Genomic DNA, 13,382 nt, shown 5'->3' with positions numbered 1-13,382 from the left:
AAAGAATTCACAAGCTGCTTGTTTTGAAGATGCTTGGTATTCTTTATCTTGGAAACTCAGAGAAGTCATTTCCAGTTAGTGTATATCATACTGCAACCTGGATCTACTTGTAAATTATGACAAATTCTTTATGCACTAGATCAAACATCTTCTTCCTTTTTGCAATGTGAACACTAGCCTCTGTAGAACACAGCAGATACACGGTACTGTACTTGCACTGAATTTTCACCACTGGGACTGGAGAACAGCCTCTCTCTGAAACATTCACTATCACATGATTAATGAGGGGAGAAAATAGCATCCATTACAAGGTCCTCTTGAGAGAAGAAAGGCGCAGACAGCCTGATCCTGTTAATAGCTTTGTCATAAGCTTCCTCTGCCAATGGCCTTGGCAGCAGTCTATCACTGAAAAGCATATGATCAGCCTACGAGTCGCTTCACATCTGGTCCTAAACTGTTGCTGAAAAGCTCAGTGTCAATGGTAGAACACCTGTTTTGCTTGCTGAGGGTTCTAGGCTCTATCTCCAGCATCTCCAGGTATGGTTAGGAAATGATACTGCTTGGGGACCCTGCAAGCGGTTGTCATTCAGTGTTGATCAATGGCCTGACTCAGTATAAGGCAGTTTGCTTTATCTGTCAAAACAGTCATATTAAACATGCAAAAAGAAGCAAAAGAATGATGATTCATTGTTCCAGACTGCTACACATATTTGGTCTCGACGAGTTTTGCTTTGAAGCAGTTTAAAGTAGTTTTCTGGTGAGATATGGACTCAAAACATTTCTCCTTAACTTTGGTCAATCTAAACCAAAAATACATTTCTGTGAGAATGGTTCCTCTTCAACAAGATGCTGAACCAAATATAAAGTTCAAAGCAGGAGTGGGGAGAGATATATTAGAGTATGTTGATTATGAGAAAAAGTTGATTACTTCCTAATGACTCCTAATGGATATCTACTATTTAAGGGACACTTTTTTATTCTCTTTACTACTCAGTGATAAGCAGGTAAGCATCTATGCCCTTGAGACAATGATACACAAAGTACAGGAAATCAGTAACAGTCTCAGTATTTTACTACACAATCATAATGCCTTCCAGCTTTTAAATGTGGCACATTATTTAGGACATGTGCTAAAACAGTTTACCTGTATATAGTCATATTAAGCCTCTTCTGAAGTAGTTAAAATTGACCTTAATTTTTATGGAACAATGTGTAACTTGCAGCTCCTTACACTTAGTTTGAAACATACACTTATAAAATGAGAGACCAGACTGTAACCGTAACTATTCCAAATAAAAATGGAAGAGAATTTATGAGTATGACTACAGTTACTTGCACATTGCAGAACAAAAGGTAATCCTTTTAATTAATATAATTTCTCAGCTATCAAAGTTAAATGTAGTGGTAACATTATTAAAAATAGCCTCCTTGATTTTTTTTTAATTACTATTAATGCATCAGTCTCATTGAGTTTGCTGCTCAGCCAATTTTTTGTAGAACATAATATTGTGCTTTATATAGTGGGCCCTGGGATCACCTGGATGCTCAAGTCCATGGATGCTCAGGTCCTATTAAATACCATGTCATAGTAAAATGGTGTCCTAAATATAAAATGGCAAAATCAAGGTTTACTTTTTGGAATTTGTAACATCTCTGAATATTTTAAGCCATGGATAGCTCAATCCAAGAATACAGAAGCCATGGATATGGAGGGCCAACTGTGCCATAAAGAGGTTGTCCGCTCTTCTCTGAGTAAAAATCACATAAATATAAAAACCAGCCATCTGAGGATGCTGTTTATATAGTTCCTATGACAACACAAATGACACAAGTTCTGGCCATAATTTACTAAAAGGAGTGGCTGATAAGATCATGCAAAGCAAGAGAAGGGCCAAGAACTGATCAGCTCAATCCATGCAGGCCTGGCATATGTGTGAGAGCAGAGTGGGGCACATTCCCACACCACGGATGGGGAATCTCCCCCAATCCTTGGGGTATCTGTTCTCTGAGAAGTCGTGGGCTGTATGCTGGCAATGGGTACGGCTGCAGCCAGTGGTTGGTAGTACCACAGCCAGAACTAAGTGAACATTTTGTCTTCTGTTTCTTTTGCCTGCTAACTTCATCACCTGCTTTTCTTTCATTCCCCAACACCCTCTTCTTTCACATCCCTTCATCTTGCCCAATGGGCTGCTGGGGATAGTGGCATACTGCTTTCCCCAAAAACCTGAATTGATGACTTGTGGAGAGTCACATTTTATTAGAATAAAAGTCATATGCTGTTCTAGGACTTCAGGTTTCCTAGCCCTGCCCTAGAGGTTTGAGGGATCTGGGTTTAAACCACCATTTTGCCATAAAGAGTCTTAGTTGATCATGGGCTAGTCACCATCTCCTAGGCTAAAACATCTCAAAGCCTCATAATACTAAATTGGGGACACATGATTGACAAGACTAAAAAGAGTAGCAAATAAAACAACAAGATTATGGCCTAATAATAGATATCACCATGTTATGTCACAATGGTGTCATTAATTTAAGAACAGTTCTCCTGGATTATACCAATGCTCTATTAACACCAGCAACCTGTTCTTAACTATGACAAACTAGAGGCCTCTGGAAATGAAGCAAGTCCCCCACAGTGTTTCTTTCCATTCTACAGGTCTTCAGAAGTACCCCAAGAAACCATGCCTACAATCTTGGGACACTTTAAAAAATGCCAACTAATGAATGGATAGACATATAACTGTATATGTGGTGCTTTTTGAAAAATGTAGATTGTCTGAAGCATGGAAAGAAGGGCATGATCAACAACTGAGCTAGAAATCAAGTAAAAATGCTTACATTTTGCCATTTGACAATATAACCATACTCTCCCAGCCCCAGAGGATAGCAATGGTAACAGCCCCCCCCCCCCGAAGAAACATTCCAAGAAAACCCTATGATAGGTGACTTGGAGGCACACAAGAACAAGAATAACAACAAGAACAACAACATTTTATTTGGAAACCAAAATGAAAATATGTTGCACCACCTCTAAAGATTTTACTACCTTTTTGTATTTATAGTAAAAGTACAACCTCATGAAGCAAGATATTTTAGGATGGGGGCAAACTCTGCAAGGCATCTACTTCTGTAACAATGTTTCATCTGTCATTTTAAATAATGTTTTCCATAGGAAATTATTATTATTCAGCAAGTCGGAGGGGTTTCTTTTGTTGAAATCTAGGCTATTCATTTTTCCGCCAAATATGGTACAAAGGAAATGATGTGTGTTGTATATGCAACAAAGTTGCAACTAAGTTGCAAACACCAGCATCCTAATGTTTTCATTTAATTACTTCTGAAACACATTCTATTTAATATTCATTACTCAAAAGCCAATTTAAAAGGGAAAGAGGTGATGGTACTTATTCGGAAAGACATGCTTTCATTCACAGCAATAGTTATCTAATATACGGAAGTTAATAAAGCAGATTAATCTACAAGTCCCTTTAAGCCATCACTGAGTTTAGAACAACTGCCTCTTTGACCTTTAACCCTCCTGCTGTGCACCAGTAGCAGGTGCCAGCTGCGCTAAAATGATGGCTGACATGTCTTAAACGCCAAGTCTTTTCTTACTTTGCTTCTGACCAGCAGCTGACCCTGTAGGAGCAATTGTTTCATCTGTTGGCCTAAAGGGTACATAAACCAGAAACTGATAAACAAAAGCATATATACACCAGCTGCCTAGCCTAAGGGTACACCTCTCCCATTGACACCTCTAGCAATTTTTTTCCTGAAAGCCAAATTACAGCCTTTTTGTCTCTTTCCATAGACTGCACAATACTTGTTACGCAATGAAGCTAAACGTCTGCCCACCATGAAACAGGTTATTGTTAACTGCTCAACAAGCCTCCTGATTAGGGATGCGACTCCTAGTCTGATTCAATTGTTTTAAACGTTTCAGCTAATGACAAAATTTAAACAGGCATGGGAATAAAATATGAAATTTATGCAAGACATCAAGCCAAGGCAAAAGGAATGCTGCCGCTTCCCCTGCGGGCCCCCTTTCACTAATTTTATATTTGGAGTCGTGCTATTCAAAGTGGCGGTCCATGAACTGGTGCTGGCTCACAAGATGTTCATTGCAGACACCTGGAAAGTTTCCAGGAAAGTAAGAGACAATTTTAAGTCAATGGGCATAAATACGGTACCAGTTCCTGATATACAGGGGGAAAGAATTGCTGGTTGCTCATATCAAATAGCTTGAGGTGTATTGATCTAGAGAGCCTTTAAGCATAGCATTCTGTGGAGCGGTTGAAGTATAACTTCAGTGTGCTGAATCAAACCTAGGATTATCTTTATATCTCTAAGAATTCTATTTTCCATACTAATTTACTTAGCCCCAAGATGAGAAGGCAATTTCTTTGCTGAAAAAAAATTACACAGGCACAAAGGAAGAATAATGAATAAATGCAGTTATACATGTGGTCGAATATGGTGCAACTGTTAATATGTTTTAAAGGTACATCCACTTTTTCCCTCCTTCATTAAATTTATTTATGATATTAAACTATCAATCATTGCTCAGATGCCTAAATTTAATGTCAGTAGTAATGTCAGTTCAGGCACTGAGAATGAATCTTGGCTTATTCAATATGATGCTTTCCCCCTGTACTTTAGCCACCTGTCTCGGCTGATTTGTCCTACAGCTGTTATTTTTCTTTCCTTTCAATTAAAGAGCTTATAATACTGCTATATCACATCTTTAAACCATGCTAAAATGCTCAAAACAGATAAAATAATCCTAGAAAATTGTTCTGGTCTCAATACATAGAGCTGTCAAAACACCCTATAGTTTTAAAGCACTAAAAAAACCTTTTAGCACAGGAGGGAGAGAGTGGAAAAACCTTTATTCTAAGCAAGCAATCCTACATTATCAAAAGGGTATCCTGTACACGGAGGCATGGCATTACTTAGGAATAGTACCAAGTTACAAAACAGTCTAAGTCATATTAGCCAAGGATAAAAAAAAAACAAAAACCTAAGTCCTAATGTGACTACTTGAACATTTTTATTCTACCCAAGAGACAGAGGGTGTTTTGGGTTTTTGGATGTATCTGGGAAGCTGGGAGTCTTAACTTCTTTGTCCAGACTGAGACCAAGCTTCCCTAGGGATGGTGAGGCCGGTGCCACCTCCTTACCCTCTCCAACAATCCTCAAAGTCTCTTCAAAGACCTCTCAATCAGTCTCATTTGTGCCTTGAGGCACTGTGTTTTGCACTGGTCCCTCCACATTCACTTAGGTTAGGGGTGAAGGACCCCCGTGAATGTGGAAAAGCTCCAAATAAAAAATTCCTAGAGAGAACATATTAATCAAAAACATAAATAATTAAATCCACAAAAGTCAAACTCACAAATGTGGCCAACTGTATAACCTCTCATCTTGGAAGTATTTTGAAGCTTCCACATTTCTCCCCAAACTGGTCATCCTTATTGGGCAAATGTCCCTCCTGATCTCTGCTGCTCTTATGTCATACTGACCCCCAATAAACGTAAATGTAAACTGGCACATTAACCCTTTGTTTACCTTGAGGAGAGACAATATCCATCAGTGGTGTTACCCCGAAAATGGGAGAGCCCATTACTATCCCTCTCAAATGCATCTCTTATTATGGGAGAAATAATCCAGTCTGACATCACTTTAACTGCCATGGATCAATGTGATGGAATACTGGGAATTGTAGTTTGCTGTGCCACCAGAGCTGTCTGACAGAAAAGGCTAAATGTCTTACAAAACTACAATTCCCAGTATTCCATAGCACTGAGCCATGGCAATTAAAGTGGTGTTAAATTGGATTATTTCTGCAGTGCAGCCAAAGAAAACCAATGAAAAGAGTGCCTGTTTGAACTGAATATTCCCTTCTCAATATTTGTTGTTTTTGTTTTGTACCTTTTGACTTTTTTGACTTCTGGTGAGCCTAAGGGGGTTTTCTTGGTAAGATCTGTCCAGAGAAATATTATCATTGCCATCCCTGAGGCTGAGAGCATGTGACTTGCCCAAGGTCACCCAGTGGGTTTCATGATCAAGCAGGGAATTGAACCCTGGTCTTCAGAGTCATAGTCCAACCGCTACACTACACTGGCACTCAATATAAACAGGCCTAAATCTTGGTTTAGTGTACCAAGATATAGAGGCAAAACCAAAAAAGGCAGCTCATTCCCTTTTGGGGCTGAGATGAATTTCAGGCCACACAGCATGAAAATGTACTAAGAAAAGTAATTTCCACTTACTAATCAGAAAAAAAGTATTACTGTTATTTTATTTACATTACATCAGGATGCAAGGCTTACAGCTTATTAAAACTATTCAAATAATAGTTAATTAGATTCAAGATTCAAAATGTGAACAGTTTGAAGGTGTTGGCTTTTCATAGTTCTAAGGAGAAACTGAACAGCAACATTTGTAATAAAGGAAGAGCAAATGAGCACAAGGCTATTTAAAGAGGTTGCATTTAGCTACATTGTCTAAGGCCACATTAGCACTTAAAACTATACTGGCTAGAGATGTAAAAGAAAACCAATCATATAATCAAATCAGAAAGGATGCATAATGGGTTTTATTTCATCCCACCTAGGTGGAAAAAGTTTGCTAGTACAGTTTCACATGCTAGTAACTGTAACACCATTTGCAATTTGTGGGCTAAATCCAGTATACAAACCAACATCAACAGCAGTCAGGTTAGTTGTGATGAAGGAGTCTGATTCATTTCAATGAGTCTATTCTAAGTAAGACTAAAACTGGATTTATTCCTACATAAATTTATTTTATTCATACAGCAGACAAGACCAGCCAACTTTAAGAGATAAAATCCTTGAAAGCACATGGCTTCGAGTTTACCAGCTGATATACACATTCAGAATTAGTTTCCATTCTACAGCGTAATTAAATAAATGCCTTTCACTGAACTACTAAAACTCTTAATAAGGCTATAGTTTTTAAATGCCCCTAACTGTACCCACAATATTATTATTACTGGCCTCCAGGCTTTAGCAGAGGGCCTGCTTATCATTCAACCCAATCTAGCTGAACACTGAAGCACTTGGAGACTCTATTCTCTGCTATGTGAGCAGATGTTTTATGAAAGTAGGTGCCCTTATTATTATTATTATTATTATTATTATTATTAACCTTTATTTATGAAGCGCTGTAAATTTACACAGCACTGTACATACAATCTTTTTAGTTAGACGGTTCCCTGCCCTCGGGCTTACAATCTAAAAAGACATGACATAGAAGGAGAAGAGAGTGGTGGAGGGAAAGGGTAAGAGGTCCAGCAGTTCCTCTCTACCTCCAAGGCCTGGACCAAGGCAGATGGAGGCTGGAGGGAGGGCTTGAACACTCTTAAAATAATTTTGCAAAGCTCTCTCATCTTTCAGCACTTCCTAGTCACATAGTGCCCCAACGTCCTCTACTGCAACTTCTCATCTATTATTTTTGACAGTTCTGAAAGCCCACTTAATTGGGGTGATGGTGGGTTATTCTAGTTCAGAATGAGGCCATAAAGGGAAGGCTTGTTCCATAGCTTCACCAAAGCCATTAGTAACTTCTGCTCACACAGAAAGGCCAAAATAAAGCTGCTTCAGGTCACTTTGGAGGTATGCTGTTTAAATGATGCATGCACCCTATGAGACCAGAAGTAGCACCAAAGCCACGCTCCAGTATTAAGGACTAGAGCGCAGCTTTGGTGCAGCTTCTGGCCTCTTAAGATGTGTGTGTCATTTAAACAGCATACCTCCAAAGTGACCTGAAGCAGCTTTATTTTGGCCTGTCTGTACGGGCTCTTCTTCACTCATGCTCCCTTTTTTAGTCCTCACCACCTTCTTCTGTACAAACGTTGGGGTTAAACCTTAGCCACTACTCCTGACTAGTCTGAGCAGTATGAGTTTCTCCCCATCCTCACAGTAATATTGCTAGTTTCTCCTTTGATTGCTTTGTCTTGGATTTCTGTCACATTTTTGTTGTAGACACTAGAGGTGTTGGGTTTGATCCACAGTACAAATAAGCTGGGTATGAAGACCCTATGGGGATGTCTTCATAAAGCATCTTCAATGTTGATTCCACCTAAAAATTAGGAAGACCTTCCTGATGGTAAGTTCTACAGTGCTGGCCAAATGGCTGTAATAAAGTTGTTGTTGTTGTTGTTATTATTATTGTTCTACAGTGGAATTCACTTTTCCAAAGTGTGGTGGAATCTCCTTTGGAGGTTTATAAACAGTGGCTGGATAGCCCCGTGTTTGAAGTGTTTTGACTGTGTTTTCCTGCACGGCAGAATGGGGTTGGACTGAAGGCCCTTGTAGTCTTTTCCAACTTTATGATTCTATGACTCATGCCCCCACTGTGGCGCTCACAAACCTACCACATATTCATGGCATTAGTTTGACATGGCTACCTGCCAAATGCCATGTCAAACTATGTGGGTATCAACCAATAAAATTGAGGCTATTAACAAGCCCATATGCACTATGTGTATATAGAATGGCGTAGTGGTTTGAGGGTTGGACTATGACTCTGGAGACCAGGGTTAGATTTTCAGCTCAGCCATATAAATCCACTGGGTGACCTTGGGCAAGTCACACTCTCTCAGCCTCAGAGGAAGACAATAGCAAACCTTCTCTTAACAAATCTTGCCAAGAAAACCCCATGATAGGGTTGCCCTAAGTCAGAAATGACTTGAAGGCACAAAACAACAACAGCAACAAGAACAAGAACAACAACAAGATATGTGTAGTTACTGCTGACTCCATCCTACTGGCAGCAATATCCCACCAATAAGAAGGGAAGCAAAGGGGTAGTACAATACTATGGGGATTAGAGCAAAAATACTCTATACTCTGGCTCCTTAGGACATAAAAATACCACAAGCCAATCACCTAAGAACAGTGCTGCCATTTCCTCAGCCAAGTACAACTGCCTGAGAGTATTCTCTCTCTGTTTGTGTGGGACACTGCAATAATAAAGCAAGTGATGTAGCTAACACACCTTGTCAGTTAGGAAAAGGAGTTGGAAAGGAGTATGACAGTTCACCTAGAACTGATGGGTGCTTATTTCTATGTGAGCAGCAAATTACATATCTGATTATAACTTTAATTTACACAAAGTTTTCTATAAGATCCTAATAAAACCATGCTATAGCTAATAAAACAGCTCTCAATTTAAGAACAAGGGAAGATTATTTTATCTATTAATTCTACACTTGTTTGGACATATACAACAAATATGTAGCGATCTTCTCTTCCTGTTTTAAAAGAAACACAATATAAGAGTGTTTCCATCAAAACAGACAAACTGGGAAACTATGCAGTATCATTGCATCACTTTAAAGAACTGACAAGGCTCTTTAAGCTCACAGTACAATTAGTCATTAGGGCCTAGTTTTCTAGCACTGTTAAGCAATTTGTAATAACCCTTTCCTTTTAATAGGGTTAGGCATTACTTACAAGACACAGCTGTCTAGGAAACTGAAACCTCTAGCTGTGAAGCAACAGTCTTGTTCATTAGCTTCCATGATAGTCAAATCAGCTCTAAAGCCAGGGTTTAATGGCCTGCCGATGAATAATCAATGGCTCACTTTTCATCTGAGTGTGAAAATGAGAATAATCTAATTCATTGTCCCACTGGTAAGATGCAAGGCCTTGGGTTCTGTTTCTATTCAAGGCTGATTTATAACCCAATGGAAACCTGATGTAAACATATAATCAATGAGTCCCATCATTGTTGATAACCACCCCCAACTGGCTCACTCCCTCATCTCAAAAAGCCATCCCTTTAGGCTATTAGCTATGTCCAGCTCACTCTTTCTACTATTCCTGCCTGCTGCTTTTACCTTGGCTATTCGTTTAGACCAGCAGAGTCAGAAGTAATTTTATACGCAGCAGAGAGCGGGTGGAATTGATTTTTCACTCAGCACTCTGTTCCCATCTGAATAATTATCAATTTTACTGCCTCATAAAGGGAAGAGTCAAAATTTCAAATCAATTCAAAAGAGCTTCTGAGACTAGAGAAACTGTGCGCAAGGAGAAAGGTCAAAGTTGGCAGTGACCTCGGGAAATGATGTCAGGTATTAGTACACAGAATGGTTGACATCAGAGGCACTCAATATGGTATGACTCGTGCTAATGCAAATCATATTTATGCTGACTACTGGAGACCGGCCATTAATATTTAAAAGAGTACCTGAAAGCCTGCATTCAAAATAAATATAATGTATTCTGCAGATTACGAAGCTAATAAAGACAGATCACTGCTTCTTCGTATGCTATAAATTTCAAGATTGCCAACCATCACAGATACAACATAGGGCATTAAGGTCATAAGAAAGGCAAATGCTTGAAAATCCAAATTTATGCCAGTGTACCATTTTTCTTGATCATGGATCTGCACCCACTGAGTACTAACTACTGTACTCAGTAACATTCAAATCTGAGATGTGCTGCCAGATTCTGATCAACTTTCCCTCTTGATTGAGAAGTTGCACAGGGAGACAATAATGGCAGGGGAATCACATGCTGATAGCAATAGCAATAACAAGTACACTTCTATACTGCTTATCAGTGAACTAAGCATGCCCTAAGTAGTTGACAATGTGTAAGCTAATTGTCCCAACAAGCTGGGTACTCATTTTAGCGACCTACAGTAGGATACAAGGCTGAGTGGACCTTGGAGCCCCTGGGATAAAACTCACAACCTTGTGGCTGCAGTACAGGCATTTAACCACAGTGCCACCAGGGCTCCCTAATAATAATAATACCAGTTCTCTACATGTCTAAAAATATCTTACTACAAGTTCCCAACTTGGCTTTATCAAAAACCTTAAGGGTGTTGACCGAGACAAGCCAGCTGTGTACCTGGCACAATGTATGATGTTCTCCCAATAGCATCTGACAGTCTATGCCCGGGCATAAACCCTATATGGTTTGGGTGGATATAGTCAGTGATAAAACCAATCTTACAGCTAAAATAGAAGACAGCAATTTGGTATCTTGATTAATTAGTGCTATCAGCCGAAAAGATTGTGTAAGGGGTGACAATTCATTAGTTTTAGGAATTGGCACAGTTTTTGAGGTTTTCCAACTATGTGGTACTTTTTCCTTCATCAAAATTTCATTTAGTAATACTACTAAATGGGGATTAAGACAGTCTTTAAGGTGTTTATAAAATTTCCCCGTAAAACCATCTGGGCCAGGGGCTTTCCCTGGCAGGATCCATTTGAGAGCAGTATCCAACTTTTCGGTAGTGATGGACTTGTTAAGGGCAGAAGTGTTATAGTCTCGGAGTTTTTAATATTTAGAGTCTTAACAAATTTGGTATTACCAAGATCACCAGCTTGGTCAGAGAAATACAGTGGACCCTTGTTATACGCTAGAGTTTGGTTCCAAGATCCCCCATGAATAACAAAATCTGTGAATGCTCAAGTCCCATTAAATGTAATGATATAGCAAAATGGTGTCCCTTAAAAAAATGGATAATCAAGGTTTGATATTTGAAATTTATACTTTTTTTGAACATTTTCAAACCGTGGATGCTTGAATCAGTGTATAAAAAAATCCGTGTATAAGAAGAGCCGACTGTATAATTTAACACAGAAATTATGGAATTCTAAAATTTTAAATTGTTTATTATAAATTATATAAATTATAAATTCATAAATTATATAAATTAAATTATAAATTATATTATAAATATAAAATAGCTGACATACTTACATTTAAAACTCCTTGCTAACTTAAACTTACACTCCTTCATTCCCACTAACCTTTCATTTTTCTTACCTTCCTACTAGCCTTACATTCTTCTTACGTTCGTTTTACATTCCTCTTGCATTACCTCCTGTTCTTCCAGTATTCCAGTTTCCTTTCTATCTTTATCACTGTGTTTTGTCTTATAGTGTATGATTCTTCTGTTAGTCTTCCTATCCTCTGTTATATAGTGTGCCCATGTCATATGTCGGTGCCTTTTATGTGGCTTTCAGCTTATGCTGAAAGCCGCACGACAGGGTTGCAATGGCATGTGTGCTTGTGGCCGCATGCCACGCATCATGCATGAACCCCATTATTTTCAATGGGGCTTGAACTTACGCGCTATTTACCTTATGTGGAGGGGTCCGGAATGGATCCCCCGCGTAAGGCAAGGGCGCACTGTATTTTATTATCCCAATATTTTCCCCATTTTATTAATCCCTGTATCTATAAAAGATCCCCCCTTACACATGCTAATTAACTCTTGTTGAACTGTAGCACCTTACTTCTTTAACTAACTTGTTTATATACGTATTTACTTCTCAATTTTTGTCTATTATTTCCACCTCCCTCTTCTCTGTGGTTGAAATCGTAACCTTACTACCAGTTATCGTTCTCTTTACGGTGTTGTCCATTATTCTAATATTATTCATTCTTAAACATCCTTGTTGCTGACCTTCCCCATTTTTGTTCTAAATACTCTGTGTCCCAACCTTCTAAATATTTATCTGGTCTGTCTTTTTGTATTTCTCTAGTCATGTTATCCATTTCTATTATTTCATAAAGCTTTATAAATCATTCTTCTATGTCCAGAACATTTTCATTTTCCACCACCTGGCATACACCATCCAGACAGCCGTTAGCATATAAAACAGAATCCAATCACTCAAGAAATGCTTGAAGTCAATAGCACATCTGTACCTTTTGCCCAATACTCCAGAGGTTTATCATGGCTGACAAAACACTGTCAGACATATTCTACACACATTTCTCTCATCCTTTCCTAAAGTCTTCTGAACCTAGGATTCTTTTTTTTTTATTTAAAAAAATTATATTGCCTCCCTGCTTTTCTGCCAAAAGAAATGGTACTCAAAGCAGTTAATACTAATAGCACTGAAACAAAACCAAATGCAATTAAATCATAAAATCAGATTAAACACACAATTAAAATTCACTGATCAAAAAAGAAGAAGAAGAGCAAAGAAAAGAAACACCAACACACAAAGAGTAAAAATTCCTTCAACAACTACCCATCTTAAATGACAAAGAGTTGAACAAAAAGGTCCTTGCTTAGCAGCTAAAAGAACAAGGAGAAGCTCAGTCCCTGACCAGTGAGATATCCAGTATAATCCCAAGATCTTTTTCCTAGACAGCTGCTAACAGTTCTTAATCCATTAATGAATAGATTAAATTTTTGGAATTCTATTATCAGACCATTTCACCAGGGTGTTTCTTGGTCACAAAGGGCTAATGCACCCCTCTTGGATTTCTATGGTGTAGTGCTCTCTCTCTCTCTCATACACACACACACACACACACACACACACAAATACACACACACAAATATTCATTCTGTAATGTATCATTTTCTTTTGATTACTCCATTTC

General features: G+C 38.6%; 1 protein-coding gene across 2 annotated transcripts in view; it reads right to left on the bottom strand.

The window, feature by feature from the left end:
• Nucleotides 1-13,382, bottom strand: part of RANBP17 (RAN binding protein 17) — a 253,220-nt gene that overhangs the window by 23,970 nt on the left and 215,868 nt on the right. The gene's annotated exons all lie outside the window — the stretch shown is intronic.

Source organism: Sceloporus occidentalis, unplaced genomic scaffold (assembly GCF_023333645.1).
Source record: "Sceloporus occidentalis isolate IW3139 unplaced genomic scaffold, rSceOcc1.0.p SCAF_12, whole genome shotgun sequence".
In the NCBI taxonomy this organism is placed as follows: Eukaryota; Metazoa; Chordata; class Lepidosauria; order Squamata; family Phrynosomatidae; genus Sceloporus; species Sceloporus occidentalis.
Note: the sequence above shows the minus strand (reverse complement) of the source record. Positions and strands in the feature narration are given on the sequence as shown.